General features: G+C 39.8%; 1 protein-coding gene and 1 pseudogene across 7 annotated transcripts in view; one reads left to right on the top strand and one right to left on the bottom strand.

Annotated features, from left to right (window-relative positions):
• Positions 1–24291, bottom strand: part of FAT3 (FAT atypical cadherin 3) — a 621727-nt gene that overhangs the window by 210824 nt on the left and 386612 nt on the right. The window lies entirely within an intron of this gene.
• On the top strand, positions 13455–13942 carry LOC306640896 (large ribosomal subunit protein eL29-like; annotated as a pseudogene). The gene has a single exon. The product of its transcript is annotated as a large ribosomal subunit protein eL29-like (transcript).

Genomic DNA, 24291 nt, shown 5'->3' with positions numbered 1-24291 from the left:
TCTTGGGAAGTTGTGATGTTTTACAGGACCCTTTGTAATTTTGTGAATGAAAATCACTGAAGATAGCTATGTCTTCCCACAGGCAGCTTTTGGTGCTGTTATCTATGTGTCCTGTTTGGCTCATGACTTTCTCATTTGGTCCTAGTCTCTAGAAAAAGAACTCATTTCCTTGGTGGGAACCTTTTAACACTGCTTAGATGCAACCCACCCTGACGGTTTATACCAATGCTAGAGTGGCACCACAGAATGTTAAAGCTTAGAAGGTAATTAGAAGTCATCTTGTCCAACCCTCATATTCACAGAGAAGAGATTTCAGAAACCTAGGCCTAGAGTAAAGACAGACCTATGTAAAGCATGTAGGCACTGTCTGGGAGCTTGACATACATTATTCTAAATATAACAAAGACCCTGGAAGAAGAGATTGTTTTCCTTGTTTGACCTGCTGGCAAGCAAGGTTCAGGAAGGTTAAATAATTTGATGAAGGTCACATAGTTTGTGGGTGGTAGAGTCCAGATTCAAACCCACAATGAGTGACTCAGTGACCCCTGTTATCTCTCCATCTCCATGCAATCTGTCTTCACAAGGTGAACCCAACACAGCCTGAGTCTGGTGCTATTCAGAACCACCTAGACCATTGGAAAAATAGACATTCCCAGGTCCACCCTTAATCTCCTATGGGCAAGGACCAATTTTCATTCTTTGTGTCTTCCATTTTATGTGTGTGTACATGAAAGGTGCAGAGGATGTGCATTTGCAAAAAAGCTTACCTTTCTGGTATAATGGGATTGAGAGCTATTGATTTCGGTTGCATTTGGCCAACCTCAATCCTGATATTGGCTACTCTTGGGAGGTATCCATTTGGCAACTTCCTGTAAGAACTCAGAGTTCTCATAACATTGTGGTCCTGCCATCCAGACACAAAGCCTTTTCTGCTTCCAAACCAGAGATTAAAAAAGCAATATTTGAACCCAACAGGCAACGCAAGTTTCATGCAGCTCTGATGATTTTCCCTAATGGGAAGCCCAGGGCAGGCTCACATCCTACTGCCCTTCCCTGAGACAGGTTCACCTCTATTTGCACAAGGAAAGCACACACATTATTATGCTGCTATTGAAAAGGCTTCAGTGGCGAAAGTTGCTCATGATCCACTTTTATATGAGACTCTGACATTTGGGCAGCAGAAAAAAAGAAATCAGTTCAAGCCAATGACATTTCTATGGGAAAGGCCCCAGTCCTACAAAGGAGCGAGTGAAAGTGGCAGTTAACCCCGTGGATGCCTTATTGTTCCTCATTCATGACTGGGAACACTAGGACCTCTGCTAAGAGGGCTCAGAGAAAGAGGGCTGCCACCTGTTGCTAGGGATGACATCACCGCCCCAGCGAGAGCCAACATTCTTTGGGCAGTCTGTGTGTGCGTCGTTAATCAGCACTGGCTCCTCTGCAGGCCCATTCACTAAAGGCTCAACTGTCAGCACTCCGGCTTCAAACTTCCAAAGGGATCTGCCAAAATGCTTGGCCTCTGTCCTAAAGGGAGTTGGCCTGTGTTCAAAATTACCTTGGAAGGGAAGTGTGATAGTGGTGTGGTGCTATTTTCTTGGTATTTTGTTTCTGTTGTGTTTTGTTTACAAGTCTGCTGGGGTTAAGTAGGAGAGGGGAAAGGGTAGAAGCAGCTCAGGAGAAAAGTAAGAAAAGCGACCTCAACCCACATGACAGGAACAGGAAAGAGGTCACATGCAATGTTTCTTCTTAACAAAAGGGATGAAGCCCATGTCTTACTAATTTTAAATTATAAATGTTGTAAAGTTCTTCGAACAAATAATTACACATGTGGTAGCATTTTCAGATCTACTCAGTTGGCATTACAGATATTAGAGATACAAGAAGCATTGTAGGCATTACTTTTTTCATCTTATAGGTGAATAAACCAAGACTCAAAGATATCTGTCTTGGTCCAGATCCTATGCTGCTTAGGCACATGGCTTGACTAGACTACCCAGCCTCCCTTGCAGCTGGATATGGCCATATGACAGACTTCAGCCAATGGAATGTGAGGAGATGGAAGGTGCGACATTTAGGTTGATCCAGGATAACCTCCCACACCCCAGCTTCTTGCTTTTAATCCTTCTGCTGGCTAGCTGCAGATAATAAGGTGGGGATATAGCTCAACTCCTTTGTCTTCTTCCTCCCGTGAAAGTCCTAAGCCATGCCGTTATCTCTTACTTCAGCATTTATAACCACTCCCTGAGGATGTATTTTAAATGACTTTTAAATTGATCAATGACTTTGAAATAAAAATCTGGATAAATGCACCTATCAAGTATTATTTGCTCCCTTGTCAAATTAACATCTTTATTAATTAAATCATCAAACAGAAATTTTTTACCCTGACTCTTCTCATGTTTGATATTCCTAGTTCACTATTTTCACTACTTTTATAACTCAACCCTTTTTGAGCCTTTTTTTGTAGCAGCAAGCTACCAACAGGCAACATTATCAAATTCACATCAAATGAAAAAGAAGGAAGAGAGTAAATAGAGTGCCAAATGGGAAAAAAAAAAAAAAAAAAAAAAAAAAACATAATCTTAGTGTGCAGTGATTTTTAAGTGGAAGAAAAGGAAGACCAGTATCTCCACCACAGGAAAAGTCATATAAACCATGGATACACCAGAATAGAATCAGGGAATTCTCACAGGAGTTGGTGGAGAACACAGCAATTCAGACGGGAGATTATGTGCACACAGACAATTGCCCTTCCAGAGCTTGGAGCTGAGACAATGAAATGAGGAAGGAGGAGATCATGTTTGACTGATCTGTGGTCATTCCCTTAATTTTTAGGGTTTCAGTGAACAGCAACTGAGGTGGCACCAATTTCTTTGTGATTCTAATCAGGAACATCTCAGAAACCCTAGAACTACTTTGGGGGCCCATTAAGAAATATACCTCTTGCTATCACTAGTGTTAACTAATTTGAGTATTTTCTTTCTCTTATTAATTAAAAAGAGAAACCTTGTACCAGCAGAACCAGATGAACATGACTATCATTGGTACTTGTTAAATGTTCCAAAATCTGTTATTTTCACTGGAGTCATCCTTCTGTACTTGACAACATCACATCGTGAGAGGCATCTGGTCATCCATTCCTTGCTGGCAATTATACAACAGAGACCATGTGAGGTCAGATAACGTGGGGCTTTGGCATTCAAACCAAATGCCAACTTGAACTTGCAGTTGTGGAGGTATCTTTATTCATTTTTGAGGCAAACAGAGCCTCTTCTAACCTTTTGTCTCACAGTATTAAGATGATTTTGACTGTAGGATGTAATTGGATAAAAATGACCCCGCAAGCTCTTGGAGTTGTCATGTATAGACCAATAATGCAACTGTCGTGGGTGACTAACGAGACCAATGCCACTTCTTGATGAGGATTTTTAGTACGGAAATTTTAGTCCAAACGTGACAAATTAAGATGACTCTTCTTTATTAAATTGAACGTTGCAAATAAAATCCAAAACAAATAACCAATCTGCCTTTGTTGAGAGTAGGGGGTATAAGGAAGAGTGGGAAGGAAAAACTAAACAGAATAGGAATTCATAAAATCATTCACTTCAAAAAGGAAACAAACAAACAAATAATCTAATATTTGAATATATTATCTGAAGAAGATGCTGTCTTACAGGATCAAAAGTTAATTTGATGTTTAAAATTCTGGGATGAGAGGATATTTCAAATTAATAACATTTTTCATGTTCTTTTCCATAGGTCACACTTGCATTACTATATTTTAAAGGGATATAAATGATCTCTTTTTAAAAGTGGGTATGTATGTTTGTGGGAATGATGCATTTGCAGATGCTGTGCTAGGTGTTTTATCTCTTTTATCACATTTTATAGAACAATAGAACGTACACTGAGTGAAGACTTGAAAGCCTCATTAAGAAATGGCACATTAATAATTTCACACCAAGATTGTGACTGTGTCATCTCTGTCCCTCATTCAATCTACAGACATTGAGTACTGTCTTCTGAGTATAAACCGACAGAAGAAAAATTTAAGATCAGGCTGTCATCCACCTTCAAGTGACTCACAGCCTGATAGGAGAGGACAATTTTGTAAAATACCTTGCTGCAATTCAACAGATTAAAAATGCTACACTAATTTATGCACTACATATCACTAGAGCACAAAGTAGTGAGCCAGGCATTGTGAAGAGGTAACAAAGGAAAGGATCCAGTTAGGTTCTGAAGTGTGAGTAGGAGCCAAACAAAGAAAGAACACACCATGCTGAGCATACATTTTTGTGTAAAAATGAAAAGATGAGACCAAACATGTACATCTGGAAAAGCTGAGCCCGGACATAGTGCATGTGTGAGGTGGCAGTGGTGGGGTGCCAGTATGTAAAGGAGAAAGGGTAGAAGAGCCAAAATTATGAGGGTTCTTTTATGATTCCCTATGGAACAGGGTTTCATTTTGGTAATGAAGAGCCAATTATTATCTAGAATCATTGACTTACATGAATTTATCTATATTTTCAAATGATTACCAGCAGTCATGTGAAAGCTGGACTAGGAAGAAAAAGAATTAGAACTTAGTTGGATTATATGGACCTGCTTTAAGTTAATGGGATGGTGATGGGAAGAGGAAGTGAGTGAATCCATGAAGTGGGAGTTAGAGCTGTCGGATACGGTGACTAGTCTGCTGTGGAAAGTGGGAGACAGGGCATTTAACAGTGATAAGAATTGTATTTTTTTGTATATAGTATTTTAGTTGGACCAACTGAGGGAGTAGATGAAACATTTCCTCAACAAGGAGGAATCAGTTGGGATTGGTAGAACTTTGGGACATACTGGATGTAAGATTTTACATGAGAAATTCCAGAGAGCTGCTGCTTGAGTCAGTGAGTCAAGTCTCAAGCACAGGGGAGGAAGCAGGCAGGCGGAGGGGCGATGAATTCAGCAGTCAGTCAGCAACTGTACTCTTCCAAACTGCAGGAATGGCCATGTCACTTCCTGCATTATAAGCTTCACTGACTTTTAGTGAATCAGATGGAAGTCCCTTATTCTGGTCTTCAAAGCACACTACAATCTAGTGTCAATCTCTCTTTCCATCCTTATCTCCTTCAACCTGTATGACCAAGACAAATAAGCCACTCAGCATCCCCCAAATGCATCCTTGCTATTTGCTCTTATTTCTTCAGCTCAGAAGTCCCTTTTCACCCAAGTTCACTCCACTGATTCATATCTGACCTGTCTCAGGTTTCATCCCAAAGGCCAGCACCCCCCAACACGCTAGGTGGAAAGCAATCTCTTCCACCTCTGGGATTCTGAACACAAGGCTCACTTCTCTAGCCTGCCCCACCATAGTCTTCACAAGCCAATCTCCCAGAGTGGAGGAGGAGTTCATCAGGAGCAGGGCCATTCCCATAGACATGCTAAATAAAGGAGTGCTGAGTGGAAATGGCTCCCTGGGCTTGGAGCCGACAATCTTCTTCACTCCATTCCTGGGAGCACAGTCTTCCTATCACATCAGCAGCTAAAAGCTCCAGGCTGAACAGCCAGGTCCCAGTAGGGAAGAGAGAACTGAAGATGATGTGATGAAACATGACAAATGACTCAGTGAACTGACAAAATTGCAAAGATTAGACCTTCCTTATTCTCTGGTGTTCATCCAGCTTCACTGCTTGTCATGACCCTTCCTACCCAGCCCAGTATCAAGACTTCCATAGGCACAGCAAGACGAAGAAAAGGACATTCTCTTTGGCAATGTAATTGTGAGGTTTTGATGTTATGTACTCATCAGGCTTTATAAAAATAAGTTTGGTTTTTGCATGAGAATATAGGCTTCTGTGACTGTGGCTAAATTCAGGCTGTAACCCCAGTAGTCAATTGTTTAATATCTTCCAGGAAAAACATCATAACTTGATCTCTAATTATAAAGGGATTACTCTAGAAAGGAAACAGTTTAACTAGGAGTGGATCTGAGTAGAGGCAGCTCTTCTTTGTAAATTCTTTCTTCACCCAAAAATGTAGGAACAAGTAGAGAGACATTCTCCAGCCCAATGTATGACCTCCAGTTTCTTTTATGCTTGCAAGAATGACATCATGCTCATGCTGGCCCCTGATAATGGATCCTGACACAAAATGCCCTGATCGTACTCTACATTAGTTGATCTGGCACTAGCAACTTGGATTCTGAGTAACAATGTGAATGGATAGGATTCTGGCCATAAAATACAGTTCCTTCTATATTTATACTGGCCTGGCATGTTACAAAAACAAGAGTAGTGATATTTATATAAAGGTAGAAAAAACACAGGTCATCTGCTTGGCTACTAAGAGAGTCAATTTTCTGTATAATAATCACCCACATTCACAGATATATGAGGTATGCACCTTACATCTGCTTGAAGATCCTCTGGCTTCAAACAAATCACAAAGATTCTTTGTATGTCTCCATCTTTTAATTCCTTTCTTATGGTCTCCACCTGGGCTATATAAACAGTCAGTGCTTATTTTAGTAAGAAATTAAATGCTGATTTATTGGTAATTTGTAAAACTCCTCTTCCCTCTCACCAGTTCTTTCTGAAACATTCACTTTTTCGGTTTCTTAAGACAAATACGTTTTTCCCCCACGTGAATTTCTCAAAGCTTCCAAACAGATCAGTGGAGATGAGAATGTTCATGTATTTGAGTGGACATGTGTCAACATGCTCTAAAAGAAAGAAATGACACAGTGCATTGTAGCAAACAAACAAACAAAAAAAATCACTTCCTACCCCACACTCCAATGCCCTCCACTGTGTTTCATAGTCCACCTGTAAAACTGTCTTCATGACTCTAGGGGGTCCTCAGAGGCATGATGAAATCTTGGAATCAAATTCATCACCACTTATGGTAAGAAGTCTCAGAGCTGCAAAGCAGAACTGGAAACATCACAGCCCATGGCCAGGGTTCAAAAGACCACACACCTTTTTTTTTGTCCCTGCATGTGGCCACATTTTATCAGCTTTATTCCAGGAATACTTTGCAAAGTAGTGTTTTGAGAACTGGGATAATCAGTGTCTGGAGGGCTCCACACAGGCCCTCCCTGGGGAGCTTCCCTCTCACCCTGCTCACCCTGCCTCATCCCCCTGCTCCACCTATTCCTCCTGCTCCTCTATACATGTACAGTAGCACTCAACACACTTCTTTGTCTCAATCCTGTGAGTGTTTCTGCTTCATAAGAATGTTTTAGCATAATGAACTGCCCAGATTATAAAAAATCTGTATATATATATATATATATATATATATATATATATGCAGATAGAGACATAGAATAATATTTTTAAAAGATTGACTTTTACTAGGTCTGTTGACATAACTCTTATGGCCATTAGGCCCAAATGTTGAAGAAGCCCCACTGTGAAGGCAGCTGTTACTGTTTAAGATGTGCTCTAGAACAAGGTATATTTTATGTGCTTATGGTTTGGGAGAAGATTTTAATGGACAGCTGTATATGATGAAAGCTTTTCAGTCCATGAGGTCAGTGACAGCTGACTGTGATTTACCTTTATCTCAAAGCCATGAATCTCAGTATAAGGAAAGGTTATGTCCACAGTAGAGTACCACAACTGAAATCACAGCAGCAAAGACCAGGAGTGCTTCCCTCATAGCAATACACTAGCTCTTACATTGATTACAATCACCCTGTAAAATCACAATGATAGAACACCTCTCCATCATGCTTAAAACAAGTCATTAGCACAAGCAGCTGGGAGCAAGCATGACCACTGTGCATTGTAGGGCAGTTTATTACTTTTGGAGTTCAGTGGACACATGCCCTGAACCTCTAAAAAATTATGCTTGCTTATTCCATCACGTGGGTCCTGCTGAACCCTGCCATACCTACTGCACCCCTTATCACTTTCTAGGATGCTGCAAGAGAAACTGAGGTACTCTTGATATGCTCATTCAATTGGAACTCTAGCATCAACTTAGGAAATCACCTCTTTCACGCATTTAATACACTTTTATATTAAAAGTGCCTCCCTCTCCTTAGTACATCACCATGTCTTTCAAATCAGTAATTTACTCTTAGGTTAGATGTTAACCCACTTTGCCAAAAACAAACAAATTTCCCTGGAAATTCAGTGTGTTATTTGGGTTCTTATGATACTTATTATGTTGCTCATTTTATTTCATCAGATCAAGATAAAAATAATCCTAAGTGTTGCTTATCATTGCTACTTAAGTCTTCTCTACTTTTCCTCTCAAGGTTCTTCTATATGCTCTCTGTAAGGTATAGCCAAATCCTCAACACGTGGCTGAGTGAAAATCCCAAGAAAGAACTCTAAATCTTGGCTAGTGCTTCAACTGTTTCTTAAAAAATCCTCGTACCTTTCAAACTTGCTGAAAGTTACTATGTAGGAAGAGTATACTCCCACGGTCCTTGCCCACATGTGCAGGAACTCCAGTCTGAGTTTCCTGAGATGCCCTTGGCAGACACACCCTCACCTCTCAGGTTGGGCCTTCTTCATGCAATGTACCTTCATCACTGCCCGCCAGCACTACCATCAATATCTCACTCTTCTCTACTACACTCCAGGCCTGAACCCAGAGAGAAGCCCTGAGGGATGATTTCACAAGAAGCAAATGGCCTTTCCCTAGTACCTATTTTTCCTCTCAGAAATTTCCTGAATTTCTCATCTAAAAAATGAGATAGTTAGGAGGAAATGTGAGTGAAGTCTTAAGATAATATCAGTGAGCATTCTTAGAAAGAGAAGGTGAAAGTAGAATCTTTATCTGATATTTTGGGTACAGGAAGGTAGTTTGCCTATGAGCTTATGAGCTTTCTAGGCTGATGACTGTAACCCCATTTTTGGCTGTAGAAACTCAGTATACACCACAGTTGTCACAATGAGGACTCACTGTACTATCACATTCCCTGAGCTCTGTTCTCCAATAGGCATGGATAGCAGAAATAACAGACCTGGCTGGTAGTCCCCAAGAATTCATACCTGAGCTCTTCTGTGTGATTTGGGGCAAACCAGTCAACCTCTTTGGATTTTAGGACAGTGTTCTCAACTATTAGAAAAGGGGGGGGGGGAGCTGACCAGTCTTTGACCTGTGGGATTTATATAAAAATTCTAGTACATTGTAGTTTCTTTTCTGTTTTCCATAAACCATATAGTTTAACATGTGGTACAAGAATTTAGTTTTCATTGTCCCCAAACAAGAGCTGCAGCTGGATAGTGAGGGTTTGATGGACTGAAAAGGGGCCAGAGGAATGACGGCCATATTGATGATGGTGATGATGACAGTCAAGGTTCTGTGGATAATAACTACATTTTAGACCTTTTACCTATAAGGCACTTATAGCTCCTTTAACAAGGCTATACTAAGCTGATAAGCTTGCTGAGCCAGCTGTCTTTCCAAAAGGGAATTTGTCTATGCAGAAAATGTGTGGCAGGTCCTTAAGGACCTATAAGCTTGTCTACTTTGAGAGAAAGTCTTTAGAGAACATACAAAAGACTAAAAATGCTCCAACTTTGTTTACTTAAGTCATTCCTGAGTCAACGACCTCTAGGAAAGGAGGAAGGCAAAATGGCAAAGCCCTGGACCTGGGCTGCAAAACACTGGATGAACTTGACTGAAGGCAGAGGCATTCAATCCAGCCTCCACCCACTGTGCCCTGGCAAGCAAGCAGCTCCTCCAGCATTGCCCACTGTTTGTACTTGAGACCATGCCACCTTCTCAGGACCACCTTGTGGATGACTGAGTCTAGTCCTGCAATGTGAAATATGGCAGCCACTGTCTTCATGTGGTGACTGAACACACAAACTCTGGCCACTGTGACTGAGGAACAGTCTTTAAATTTCACTCAGTTTTAAACAGTTCAAACTTAAATTTTAAAATTGATAGTTGATTTCATTTTTGGAAAACATTTGAATATGTTTGAAACAACTTGGATGTGTAAATTTATTTTTCCAACTGTAAATTTCATGAAATCTAAATATGGATGAAGTATTTCTGATGAAAACTTAGCATTCAAATTGAGATGTTCTGTTTGTGTAAAATGCACATTGGATTTTGAATACAGTATAAAAAAAGAATGTGAACTGCGTTAACATTTTTATAGTCACTACATACCAAAAGTTGCAATGTTTTGTATATGTTGAGATAAATAATATATTTATTTTAGAATTTTGCCAGTTGATTTTTACCTTTGTAATGTGATTGACAGAAAAATTTAAATTACATATGTGTTTTCTACTCTATTTTCATTAGACAGCACTGGTCTATACAACACAGAATTGGACATAAAATTTCAGATATTGACTGACCACTAAAGATATGCTGGGAATATCATGTCATTTGCAATGGATTTGTTAAGTCTCACAGGGCATAGGCACTGGAATCACAAAGTAAATTGAAATCTGTCTTCTACTAATTTAGGTATCACCATCCTCTTCTCATCATCTGAGGCTTCCCTGAGTCCTTATGCAATATTTGAAAAGTATTTGCCTTCCCTTTTATCTTTATGCTTCTGAAAATTTGATAAATATGCTTATTTTGGTGAATGACAAAATGCTGTATAACTCTTCTGGGAGGGCTTCAAAGAAAATGTGTGAATTTCATAGCACAGTCCAGCTTCCCAACATCATTTGTAAAAGTGAAGAGTTCTCCTCTCACAGTCCCATTCAGGGGACTAATTTGTACTCCACGTGCTGACGTCAAGCCCTCAGATAAACTTGGCTACTTCAAAGTCCACAGCTGTAAACATTACTTCCTTTTTATGTGTCCCAAAATGCAGAGAATAATCAAACACTCTGGACTGAACTTCTGCCAGAAAATTATTACTCTGGAATCATTAAGTGAATACATTTTTTTTTCTTTTGGTACTAGGGGTTGAACCCAGGATACTCTAACAAGAAGCTATATCCCCAGCCCATTAATTTTTTATTTCGAGATAGGGTCTTGTCAAGTTTCAGAGGCTGACCTCAAATATGACCTCAAATATCCTCCTGTCTCAGCATATCAAGTAGCTAGGATTATAGGTATGTACCATCATGCCCAGGTACCTTTATCTTTATTCAGTAAAAACTACCCACTTTAGTTTACTAAGCAGATGTCCGTACACACTGCTGGAGATGTATTTTGAGGATGGTCAACCACTCAGTGTAATGGAAAATCAGTCCAATTCCATTCTGGATTTTGGAGTGGGGTCTTTGATAATGCCATTGGAAAATAGGCATGCCTTATAGAAAGAAATATGAAGAATGCTTAATGTTGTAACTTCCTTATGGAAATATAAACTCTTGGTTCAACTCACCTTCTGAAGAATCAAGTCCTCTTTAGCTCAATTTATTTTGTGTCACTGCTGTGCCTTTCAAACCTACCTCACTACACACAACACACACACACACACACACACACACACACACACACACACACACACACACAGACACACACACACAGATGCACACTGTAATCTGTAAGCCAGCTGGTTAGGGGGAGAGAAGATATGCTTAAATGAGCAAGGGAAAAAAAGACTAAAAAAGTAAATGGTAAAATATAAAGCTCCAAGAGTCAAGTTTCAAGTTTGAGTCAATCTGTTTGAGTTCCTCCATCTGTAAAATAGAATTCAGCCTGATAAGATCCTCCACCCAGGGATGCTGTATTAATTGGCTAATTAATGAATGTAACTCACTCTTAAAAATCCAAAGAATGCCATTAATGCTAAGTACCTTTATATGGAAACCATTTAAAGTAATTAGCAAAACTACAGTTGCTCTGAATTAGAAGTAAATTTAAACTTGAAAATCCATTCTTGGAAGAGCAAAACATGAAGAACTAATGGTGGTCTAAGCCATTGTTGTGGAAATTTTATGTCAGTGTCTGGTGGTTTTGTCGTATCATTACATTAAGAAGATGGGCTGTGTGCAATGAGCAGGTGGCTTAGGTTATAAAATCAAATATGCAGAAGGAAATGCATGCCTGCAGGTGCCAAGAATAAAGTAGGAAAGAAGACATCTATTTCCTGGAGGATGATGGACCTAGCCCAGGGCAAGGTTCACTTCAGAGCCCCCTCAGTTGCCTGATCAGCACCAGGATAGATTATAATGGAACAAAGAAATCCATCTACAGTTTGTTGTCTATATTCTGTTTTATTTTTCCTTTTTTTTTTTTTTTTTTTTTTTTTTTTTTTTTTTTTTTCTGTTCTTGGGATTGAACCCAGAGGTGCTCTACCACTGAGCAACATCCTCAGCTCTTTTTATTTTTTATTTAGAGACAGGATCTCCCTCAGTTGCCAAAGTTGGTCTTGGACTTGGGATACTCATCCCAGCCTCTAAAGTCACTGGAATTACAGGCAAGTGCCACTGTATAGAGCTTGATTGTCTATATTTTATAGCTATGACAAAGGTAAATTCAGCAAGCAAATTGCATCATCATAATATTGAACAATAAGTAATTTTGTTTCTACATCAAAGATGACTTGGCAATCAAACTTACTAGTAAAAATGCTGATCTTAAAAGAGCAAAGTCAATGGATTGAATCAAACATGGGGGTCAAGCAACTAAGATCTGGGGACTCATGAACCCAAACCACAGAGGACTTTGGACCTCTGCCTGTGTAGTAGGCAGAGAGTTCAAGCATCTTACAGCCCCATCCCTCCTGTGACCCTGTGAAGTACAACAATGGACAAGATGGGGTGGATTCAGTACATGTAGTTCCTTAAGATTCAAAGAAGGTATTTCATTCATTCATTCATTCATTCCTTATTTATGAAATGAGTACTGAGTGCACAGTGTAATGCTGGGCAAGGTGAGGTTGCAAAGTCAAATCAAACACAAAGATGCTCTCAAGGAGCTTCTGGATAAGGTTCAGAAATAAGCCAACACAGTTTAAGTATCTCATACCTGATATGCTTTGGACTAGAAGTGTTTCATATTTAGGAGTTTTTTGAATTATGGAATATTTGCATACAGTTTATCAGTTGAACAGTCCAATTCTAAGAATCTGAAACCCAAAATGCTCTACAATAGGAATTATTTTTTGGTCAGTATATTGGCACTCAAAAAGTTTCAGATTTCAGACTTTCAAATTAGGGATATTCGGCCTAAAATAATCCACCAAAATAAACAATTTTGTACCCATCACAATTCTCAATATATTGTAAGCACTAAAAGGCTATTGAATATCTGAACATATGGCAGAGAAGACTGCCATGTTCAAAGCACACACTGGGGCATCAGTCAGGAGAGGCACTTTCTGTTGAGAGGGTCAGGAAATATTTGTAGAGCACTTTATGGAGAGCTGAGCCTAAGGGTTTTGGACAAGGGGGAAATGAGGTAAAAAATGTAGAGGTGATGTCAAATACTTACTCTTGCTTATTTTACTGAGAGTTTAAAGAATTACTATAGTTCCTCTTCCGGTCTCAACCACTTGGGGAGCCGCGGCTTACGGTGCAGATATGGTCAAATCCAAGAACCATACCACGCACAACTAATCCTGAAAATGGCACAGAAATGGAATCAAGAAACCCTGATCACAGAGATATGAATCTCTTAAGGGGGTAGACGCCATGTTCCTGAGAAATACGCATTTTGCAAGAAGCACAACAAGAAGGGCCTGAAAAAGATGCAGGCAAACAACGCCAAGGCCATGAGTGCATGTGCTAAGGCTGTCAAGGCCCTGGTAAAGCCTAAGGAGGTTAAGCCCAAGATGCCAAAGGGTGCCAGCCACAAACTTGATCGCCTTGCCTTGCTTGCCCATCCCAAGCATGGGATGCGTGCTTGTGCCCACATGGCCAGGGAACGCAGGCTCTGCCGGCCAAAGGCCAAAGCCCAAGCCAAGACCCAGGCTACCATTCCAGCTCCAGTATCAGCATCGGCTCTGACTCCTGCCCCCAAGGGTGCCTAAGCCCCCAAGGGTGCCCAGGTCCCTGAGAAGTCTCCATAATAAAAATCTCTGTGAATGTGAGGACAGAAGGTGTGATCCCTGAGCCCCTATCTATGGGGACTGATGTCCTCCTGTGCTGTTTGTATAAATAAATCCAGAGGCAGGAAAAAAAAAAGAATTACTATACTTTGGCTGAATGATAAACACAATTTATAGATTAAGTTTATTGAACCCAATGATGAACCCAAGGGGAAAGAAAGAAAAGAAATGTAGAAGAAATGTCCACAGTCACAAAGTGATGGAGTCAGTACTCCTATATTCCTTCAATCAGCCTTCCATTGTCTCACAGTTATTGTGTGTCTGCAAAGTGTCAGAAATTGTTCTAGGTGCCAGGCATCTAAAACATATGAAAAACGGTCCTATTCCTGCCTCCAAGAGACTGTTCTCTGTTTGGCGAGACAAATAATCTTCATTCATTCATTCATTTATTCCAGAAATGAATACCAAGAAAATAATACAGCAAAAGATCAAGATATATGCTACCTGCACATATGTGTGTGATGGGAGAGAGTGACCACTTGAGAGGGATTTGGAAGTTCTCACTAAGGAGTTGCCATTTCAACTGAGACCAGAATAATTAGAAGCTGATAACCTTTCAGAAACCTAGAAGAGAGCATACTAGACTGTTTGAGTCAGTTTTTGCATCAATGTCAATATACTGTCAATATACCTAACAAGAACAACTTAGAGGAGGAAAAGTTTGTTTTGGTTCATGGTTTCAGAATTCTGTCTATGGTCAGCCAACTCCATATGCCTGGACCCAAGATGAGGCAGAATGTCATGGCAAGGGGATGGCAGAGGAAGGCAGCTCAGGACATGGCGCCCAGGAAGTAGAGAGAGGGCTCCACTCACCAGGGACAAATATAGACCCCGATGGCACAACCCCAGTGACCTACCTCTCCTGACACCTCATACCAGCCTAAAGTTAACATCCAATTAATCCAGATCAATAGATTAATCCACTGGTTAGGTTAAGGCTCTCATAACCCAATCATTCACCTGTGAACATTCTTGCATTGTCTCACATGTAAGCATTTGGGGGACACCTCATATCTAAACTATAAAATGGACTAAAAAGACTACACATGCCCTGAGATGGGAACTTGAGAGCAAGTCATGGATATTGTACTACATGAGGAAGTGAGGAGAAGAAAACTTGGTGAGGTCACCTAAGAGATATTAAGCAACTGGAATCTTCCTCCTTCAGGAGGACATTATTGCAGGATGACAATCAGGTATTATGGTTCGGATGTGAGGTGTCCCCAAAAGCTTGTGTATGAAATAATGTAAGAATGTTTAGAGGAAAAATGATATGGGTTATGAAAGACTTAACCCAATCAGTGAATTAATCCCCTGATAACCAAGGGATAACTGGAAGTCAGTAATTTGTGGCTAGAGGAGGTGGATCCCTGGGGGTGTGCCTTTGGGGTATATATTTTGTATCTGGCCAGTGGATTCTCTTTTTCTTCTTCCTGATAATCATGGGAACCACTTCCCTCTGCCATACTCTTCTGCCATGATGTTCAGCCACACCTTGAGCCCTGAGAAATGGAGCCAGCCATCTCTGGATCGAGACCTCTAAAACCCTGAACCCCCAAATAAACTTTTCCTCCTGTATAATTGCTCTCGTCAGATCTTTTAGTCACAGAAGCAAAAAGCTGACTAAAACATCAGGGAACTGATAGGATCTGATCTATTCTTTAAAAAGATCATTTTGGCTATTGTGAGGAAACTATAGTGTAAGAGATAGGAGTAGAAACACAGGGACCTGGAGGGCTATGTAGGCATCTGGGTGGGGAAAGGGATGGACCAGGGCTTTGTTAAAGAAGATAGTAGAAGTGGTCAGGGTAAGGGCATCCCAACAGGATTTCCTCATGAAAATGGAGAGGGAGGGTGAGGGAGAGAGAGAATAATGGGTGACTCATATTTAAATTTTTTTTCGATTAATTTGTCATTTTGGTTTGATTTTTGGCCTGGATAGATAGGGAAAAGACAGCACTATTTACAGAGATGGGGAATAAGCAAGAAAGATCTGGTTTAATAGTGGGCAAGGTGACAGGGCACACAGAAATCTAGAGTTCTGTTTTCTGCATCTTAAGTTGGGCAAATATTTTAGCCCTCTGAACTCTGACTTGTGTAAAGAAAAAATGGAACTTATAGGTTGATGGTACACTTTTGGGAATCAATTGGGCATTGATGTTCCAAATGACAGTCTCTCCGACTTCAAGACCATGCTCACTCTGGTTGGGACTTTAGTGTAAAGGAGTAATGGGAAATCAGACTGGAAAAGTGGGTTGGAATTCTGAAGGAAATATATAATGAATTAATCTCATTACTACTTGTCCTGAATGATGCACTGGGTGCAATATCTAAAGTTCATTAAATAAGTGGATTTCTGTTGCCAATTGCAAAGAAAGATCTTTAAGCTAGTTTGAAAACACACTTCAGGAAAATAAAGGAATAATGCTTTAAAATAGGATGATTTAGTAATTTTAAAGTATATTCAAAAACAAAAGATGGAAAGACTTAGAAATGTTTTGATATCTCTGTAGGATTCATGGAGAACTTTGAGAAGTGGTGAGCAACATGTGCAGGAATCATTTTTCTAGAACATTGAAAGGCCCTTTTTTATCACTTAATGAATATATTTTATTTATTTATTTTTTACAGACTGCCGTTTGATTCATTGTACACAAATGGGGTACATCATTTTGTTTCTATGGTTGTACATGATATGGATTCAGGCCTTTTCTACAGGCAGCACAAATAATATATTTCACTGAAAAATAAAATAGGATAGTAGACATATTTAAAATTCACTCAACAATTAATGCTAATTAAGCTCATACTTTGGCAGTGAAGAAGAGAAAATGTAATTTGTGAGGTTCACATTAGGAAGGAATAATAAGGAACTGGACTTTTCAACTGCAATATATAGAAACAATTAACAATGTAATGATTTAAGATCTACTGTGAACCAGACCCCATTGTTTCTCAATCCTGCCAGAACAACCAATTGCTTTAGTAAAAGGAGTTCTGGATGTTCCCCAACACATTTATATTTTAGTATGTTTTTGGAAAGCAGGGATCTGATCTGATAGCCTTTACTGAATACTAATAGATACATAGCATCATATTGGCGGGAGGGTGGGCTGCAGAGATGATTCAGGGCCTCATCTTCAAGTTGTTTATCTAATCAGTTTAGAGTGGTACTTGGCAAACCAGATATACCCACAATTTATAATACCATAAGCAGCAGAGAAGGGCCACTGGAATGAGAGAAAGTGACATTAGAAAACAAGCAGATTCAGTGAATCCTGGCTTGAGGATTAAAATAGGTTCACAGTAGGGGGCACATCTAGGTTGGACATTGAAGTATAAACACACTTATGTACACACATAAACACATGCAGAATCTCTCTCTTTCACACACACACACACACACACACGCTTGCACACATGTACACATGTTTCTGACAAGCAAGAAAGAGTATTTTAAGCATACTCTCAGTCCAGAGGCAGGACAGAGGCAATGGGAATGAGGCAAAAGCCTGGACCAGCAGAGGTGGTAACACTTTCCAAGATTATCTTCCCAAATACTACATTTAGATGGAAGATGGAAAATTATTACCCTAATAGATACTTATACAAAAGATTGGCTATTGTTTCCTAACTAAGAGCCTTTGGATTCCTTTCCCTCTCATTTCTGAAGGCCATTTAAGCCAGGGGAGACATTCAGGTGAAGAAGACGGCCTCTTGGGATTTGGGAGAGAACAGGAAAAGCCTCACGTTTGGAGGTCCTTTTAGGGTCAGTTATTGGTGTCTGCACTTTTAATCCAAAGCCTTGTTGGTGGCTCTGAGTAACACATGATCAGTGCTAATAGAAAATGTAGGTCAAAATTTTGTGTAAGTTTACCTCTTCAAAGTGCCTTGGTAAATTATTGAAAGTAAAAATCAGTTATATGGACTTAAAAGTACATTGAAATTGAATATTTAAAAATGATGTTACTCTGAATATCTGACCCCCTTAACTAGACAGAAAAATATACATAAAGGACCTACAACTCTGATGAGAATGGAGGTCATTTCAGATGGATCCCTGTGACCAAAGGTGGTGTCATGCTGCACAGAGAGAAGGGTGATAGCAGCGTAGGAACTGGGAGTAGGGTCTTGGGGTGAGACTGTAGTGCTTTCACCCTGGATGAACTGCAAAGGGGGTGGGTATCAGACTGTGTGTATATTAAAGGAAAGAGAACAACAGTTCCCTCACAGAGGCCTGGTTCTCATTTCCTTTATATACTCACTATGTGTCTAGGTGCTCTACGCTGTCAGCTCTCTGTGGGGGAAGGGAACACACAGTACGTCTTTCAATCTCAAAGTGTTTATGATCCAGTATTCAGACAGGAAAACAGACAATTAAACAGTTTACGCAAATTGGTAAATTGTTTTCTATTTCTTTAAACAGAAGCATTCCCTAGATGTCAGACCAACACTTAAATACTTGGAAGTCCAAGAGTTGACAGTAATTACTAGGCAAATATAGTTTTGGTCTTGCTTAGGGAAGACACATAATTCTGGGTGAATTCATATTTCCCACACAAATCAGAAAATGTAAATAGATTGGAGAAAAACGGAAAGCCTGCACATGAGCAGGGGTCCCCTACCATCAGCATCATTTCAAAATATTTATTGTGCACTTTTGACTTTGACTGGGTGAGGTGGTTTAGATATCAGTGTCTCCCAGAATCTCATGTATCAGACAATGCAAGAAAATTTAGAGGTAAAATGATTGTGTTATGAGAACCTTAATCTAATCAGCGTACCAATCCTCTGATAGGGATTAGCTGGGTGGTAACTGCCAGCAGATCAGGTATGGTCAGAAGATGTGGATCTGTGGAGTGTGCCTTTGGGTTTATATTTGGTCTGTTGTGAGGGGAACCCCTCTCTCTGCTTCCTAGTGCCATGTCCTGAACCACTTTTCTCTGCCATGCCCTTCTGCCATGATGTTCTGCATCACCTTGAGGCCACAGCAATGGAGTCAGCCATCTATGAACTGAGACCTCTGAAACTATATGACAAATAAATTTTTTCTCCTTAAAATTGTTCTTATAAGGCCTTTTGGTAACGGTGGCAAAAATGCTGACCAAAACATGAGGTGAGATGGAATGGAATACGGGCATGTGGAAAAAAGAAATGTGTCTCAACTCTTATTGAAAGGCTCAGACTTCCCCAATGAGGTCCTAGTTCAAAGCAATACACAGTCCCAGAGAGGTTAGAAGAGCAACAGACCTTCTTTACTCTACACTTATGAAAGACTGACACACCATGAAAGCATGTTCATATATATCCTGTCCCTACTTATGGGTGTTGACCAAGACCAAACAGTCTGCTGCAGAGGAATTATCCAGCAGTGATGGTGTTTCCCTGGCTTATATCAGCCCAGCTGTCTTGTAAATCTATTCCTTGTACACATATCTTTCCTCTTCCACTGACCACAGACATGCTTAGGTATTTTTCCTCCCAGTATCTAGCACAACGCATTCTTTAATGAACAGTAGCCATTTAACGATTGCTTGTTAAATAAATAGAGTGAGGGAACAACAGAGATGCCCAGGGTACCAGCCCCACCCTGCTTGTTAGGTATATCCCCAAAGAAGACCAGCACATCTCTACAGTGGAAGCCAACTTCATGAACCAACTTTGTCAGAAATAATGAAATTCCAGAGAAAGAACTGGATTACTGGTGAGATTAAGGTGCTTAGTGCATCTAGCTAACTAGCCATTCCTTGCTGAATGGTTACTATATTTTCCCTGCTGAGTGCTATGCAATAGACCTGCCCCCTCTTATCCTTGGTTTCATTTTCTACAATTTCAGTTATCTGCAGTCAAGTCTGGTAGGAAATTATTAAATGGAGCTACAGAAATAATAAGATTTAAATAACTTTTATTATGATATATTATTACAACTATTCTATTTCATTATTAGTTATTGTTAATCTCTTACTGTGCATAGCTTACAAATTAAAGTTAATCACAGAAATGTACATATAGGAAAAAGCATACAATACATAAGGTTTGTTATAATTCTTAATTTCAGGCATCCTCCCAGGGTCTGGGAATATATTCCCTGCAGGTAAGGGGAAACTACTATTTTGAAATACCACTTAATTTTCACAATACTCACTTAGAACTAATATTTTCATATTAACCACATTTCACACATGAGGAAATTGGGACTTAGAAAGGTTAAATGTTCCCTAGGATGGGCAAGGGGTAGATTCTAGGCTCAGTCCTAGGCCTAATCCTATATGACACCAGTTCACAGAAACCAATCATGCTCTCATACTTCCCCAAACTCTGTGTTCAAGGATTTTGCTTTGGTAGCTTAAAGTTGTCCATAGTGGGACTATTTACACCATGAAAATCAGTAAGCACTACTAATTAGGGGTATGTGTGTATGAACAATATTTACCAGCATATTCACTGCCTATGGCTGTCTGATTCCAAAGTCTCAGGGCTAATGAACCCCTACCCTATATGGCCTCAATAAGTAATAGACACTCAGCAATAGCTGTATGTTGAAATAATGACAATGTAAATATGTAAATATGCAAATATGCATATAGAGTCGAATAAAAAAAAACAAAACAATTGAGTATTAAGATTTCTTAGGAGATCCCCAGCATAGAGGAGACAGAGACTATGTATCTGGAAGACCCAAGTTACCAGAAAGTTGGGGTTTTGGAAAATCAGAATGAATTGCACTTTAGTATCTATCACATACTAGAATGAATATATATTAAAATCACTCAGTGGCCCTTCTCTGATTCCTAGCACCTTCCAATCCTGGGTGTTCAAAAAGCATTCTGGTAGTTCAAAAAGTATGTGCCCAATCGTAATACAGAAAATGACATGTCAATCAGCTCCTGTAGATGTGGTCACTGGCTCTCATTTGGTCACTCCTGGAGGGCTGAGGAAACAACTCTTCTCCACACACAAAGGTGAGCCTTCTGAATACTAGGCATGTTCTCTTCCACTGAGGCACACTCCAGCCTCTCCACCATCTTTTATGAAGGGAATTCACTTCTTAATTTATTTGCTATAGAAGTAAAGTAAAAGGGGAGAAATAAAAGGAAAGAAAGCACACGTATGTGATGGTATCAAGTGGGTGCTTGACAAATGCTTGCTGAAGAAATGAGAAAAGGACAAAAAAGAACTCCCTTCTGATTTCAATGTGATCTCTGACACCAAACTTATCTAAGACAGACCAGCCTGGTTTTAGCAGGACACAAGATCTGTTTTCATCTTTCTGATATTCCCTGCATTACATGGCAATGTTTGCAATCCACTGAGATGAGGGTTTAAAGATCTGCACTCAGCCAAGAATGCAGCTCCTGCTATGTAACTCTGGAGAGAATCTTTCCAAAACATGGTGATAAATGCCCAGAGCAGGAATATAATAAGAAGACAAATCTTCAACAACAGGTGAAAGAAAAAGGATGAAGACAGCAATTCCAGGAGAGCTCTAGAGCTCTGCATTCACTTTGCCAGTAGCTTTTCCTTCAGTCAGGACAGCATTACACAGGATGCCTGGGAAACATTTGTGGATAAAGTGCAAGCAATTCTTTAAGTCATAAAACCCTAAGACAAGCGTCAAAGGCTGATTTTTATGGTCCTCTCTAGAGTCTTGCTTGCAATAAAACACTATCCTAAGGTAGCTATAGCTGTGGACTTCTATTTTAAGATTCATAACTCCACACAAGTTTAATGGAAATCAATAGGTCCAGGAATCCTATATTCTTTGTAATTAGTGAGAAATGCCGGTCTTCATCACAATCCAGGGTGAGACCCATTTCATCATATGCCCAGACACTTCTCCACACACTAGATATGAAAGACAAATATCACCATTTATGCCTCACTGGGCAAGTATATGAAACTGAATTATAAAGACAAATGGAGGCAGAGGCATTCAGAAACAGGGCTGCAGAGAAAAGGAACAGAAACGGAAGGGAAATTAGAAGGGAAACACAGGCATTGCTCAATTCTAGAAGGAATTAACCAGAGATACTCTGCAGCATTTCTGGGAGATGCCTGGATGTGTTGGCAGCTTCAGACTGTGAGGTCTTCATAGGCCTCATTCAAATTTGTGCCTTTATGCCTACTATGAGTCCCTGGTTGAAAATATATATACATACACACATACATATACATATAAGCATATATATATATATATATATAGTTATGAACCATATATATACATATACAGGGTTCATATATATACATATACCTTTAAGTTCCCTCTCTACAGTGTATGTATGTATAGATATGATTCAAAATTATTTACTGAATTTTTGTAGATGCTTCATTGCTTCAGGTCTTGGCTTAACTGCCCTGAGAAGCAGATGGAGATGGAGATCAGCATGTAGGTTGAAGTATCGACAGTCATGGGGCTCTGAAAGAAGCAGAATGGGACAGAAGGAGGAACTGTATTACAACATAGGCTTCCGCTGATCCAGGAGGAGCTCTAGAGCTGGGAAGGTCCTAAGGTGTTGTATCCACCTTGAGGGAGGCAGGCCCTCCCACCTAGGGATGTGGAGTGTCCCTGGAGAGGGCAGGTTGGCTCTCTTGAAGGTTATTCACAGAGATGGAATCAGCCTCCAGCACCCCCAGAAGCAGGAAGAATGAGTGCTTCAACCCTCGAGGGGCCGGCAGAGCACACCGAGGCATTCACTATAGTTCATGGGTAAGAGAGAACAGAGGTGCCTCTTGTAGAATCTACTAAAGTGCCTTGTCTGAGTTTAGTGGTGTCAAAGACTTCAGCCACTCTTCAAGTTACTACCTTCATGTTCCCTCTTGATAGGAAGTCTCACTCCTCCAAACTAACATACAGCAGCTTGATGCATCTACTTTTCACATCCCAGAAGGAATTTTGCCATCTTTCCCACTCCACCCACCACTACCCTTGCTAGGATAGAGTCTGACAGACAAAACCTTCAGAATAAAGCAAAACAAAAACAAATCAAATCAAAAACAAACAAAGACCCAATCACTCTGAACCTCTACCATTCCTGGTCTTTTGATCACATTCCTCTTCCTAGAAAATGGCCAGGTGAATTTTTACTGAAATCCTTATTTAGACAATTCTATCCCTGAAATGTGAGAGGAGCCTACTGAAATCCTGGTCTATCAAAAAAATAAAACAAATCATACTTTCTAACATGGTAAAAAACAGCATGGGAATCAAGTGCACATAATTTCATGTAATGATTTCCTGTTCTGTACTTTTAACATTTGTTAAGAAACCCCTATTATGCTGGAGCAGTCTATTTCTCTCGCCATGTATCAGGCAAATGCTACCATTTCTCTGTTCCTTGTTAAGAGGGATAGAGAAATTAAGGTCCATAAACACAACTGGGGAAATACAGATAACTTGACAGGCTCTTATTGCCAACAACAAAAAAAAAAGTGTTGTCTCCCCAACTGAACTCTGAGCACACTAGAAGTACAAAATGTATCTTACTGACCTGGCACCTTCCAGATCCCCTAGTAAAGGTCACTGTTCATGTTGGGAACTTAAGCCATTAGACTTAAAATGTTTTCAGAATTCTGACCTATTTCCTGTGTGAGGAAACAATTTAGAAGAACATATCTATGAAATATTTAACTTTTTGAGAAAGTACACATTCCATCCATTTGAAATAGCATGTCATATTGACCTAGGGCCTTCCCAATTAGGACCAGGCTTTGGATTGTAGCATCGAGGACTCAGTCAGTTGTCCACAAGTCACCTTGCTCATTTTATTGTTAGCAATTACTCCATTATTCAAATTTGCCATTGTCTTTAACATCCTCTGTACATGTATCCTAAACTAAACTATTGGTGCTTTTTGGATACATTTATTTTATTTTTCATAACTTTGTGCATGCCTTTTTTATAATTCTAAAGACTAATACATGCATGAAGTGCTAAGTGCATGGCTGCTGAATGGATTCTGTGGGAAGTTTCTGAGGTACATTAAGTAAAATATTCATACAATGAAAGACAAAACAATTAAAATATTAGGATGGGACTGCGGTTGTGGCTCAGTGGCAGAGCACTTGCCTCGCATATACAAGGCAATGGGTTTGATTTTCAGCACCACATATAATAAATAAAATAAAGGTCCATTGCCAATTAAAAATATTTTTTAAAATATTAGGATCAAAAAAAGAGATGTTGCAAATATGCCAAACATAATCACCTGAGTTTTAATGTTGAGTCTGAGCTTCTCAGAAGTCAATGGGAGAAAGAAAATAAGAATTGTCCTAGTTCTTACTAGGAAGGAAAAAGAATAAGTCTAACAAGC

This window comes from Sciurus vulgaris, assembly GCF_902686455.1.
Source record: "Sciurus vulgaris genome assembly, chromosome: 11".
In the NCBI taxonomy this organism is placed as follows: domain Eukaryota; kingdom Metazoa; phylum Chordata; class Mammalia; order Rodentia; family Sciuridae; genus Sciurus; species Sciurus vulgaris.
This window is presented reverse-complemented; position numbering and strand designations above follow the sequence as displayed.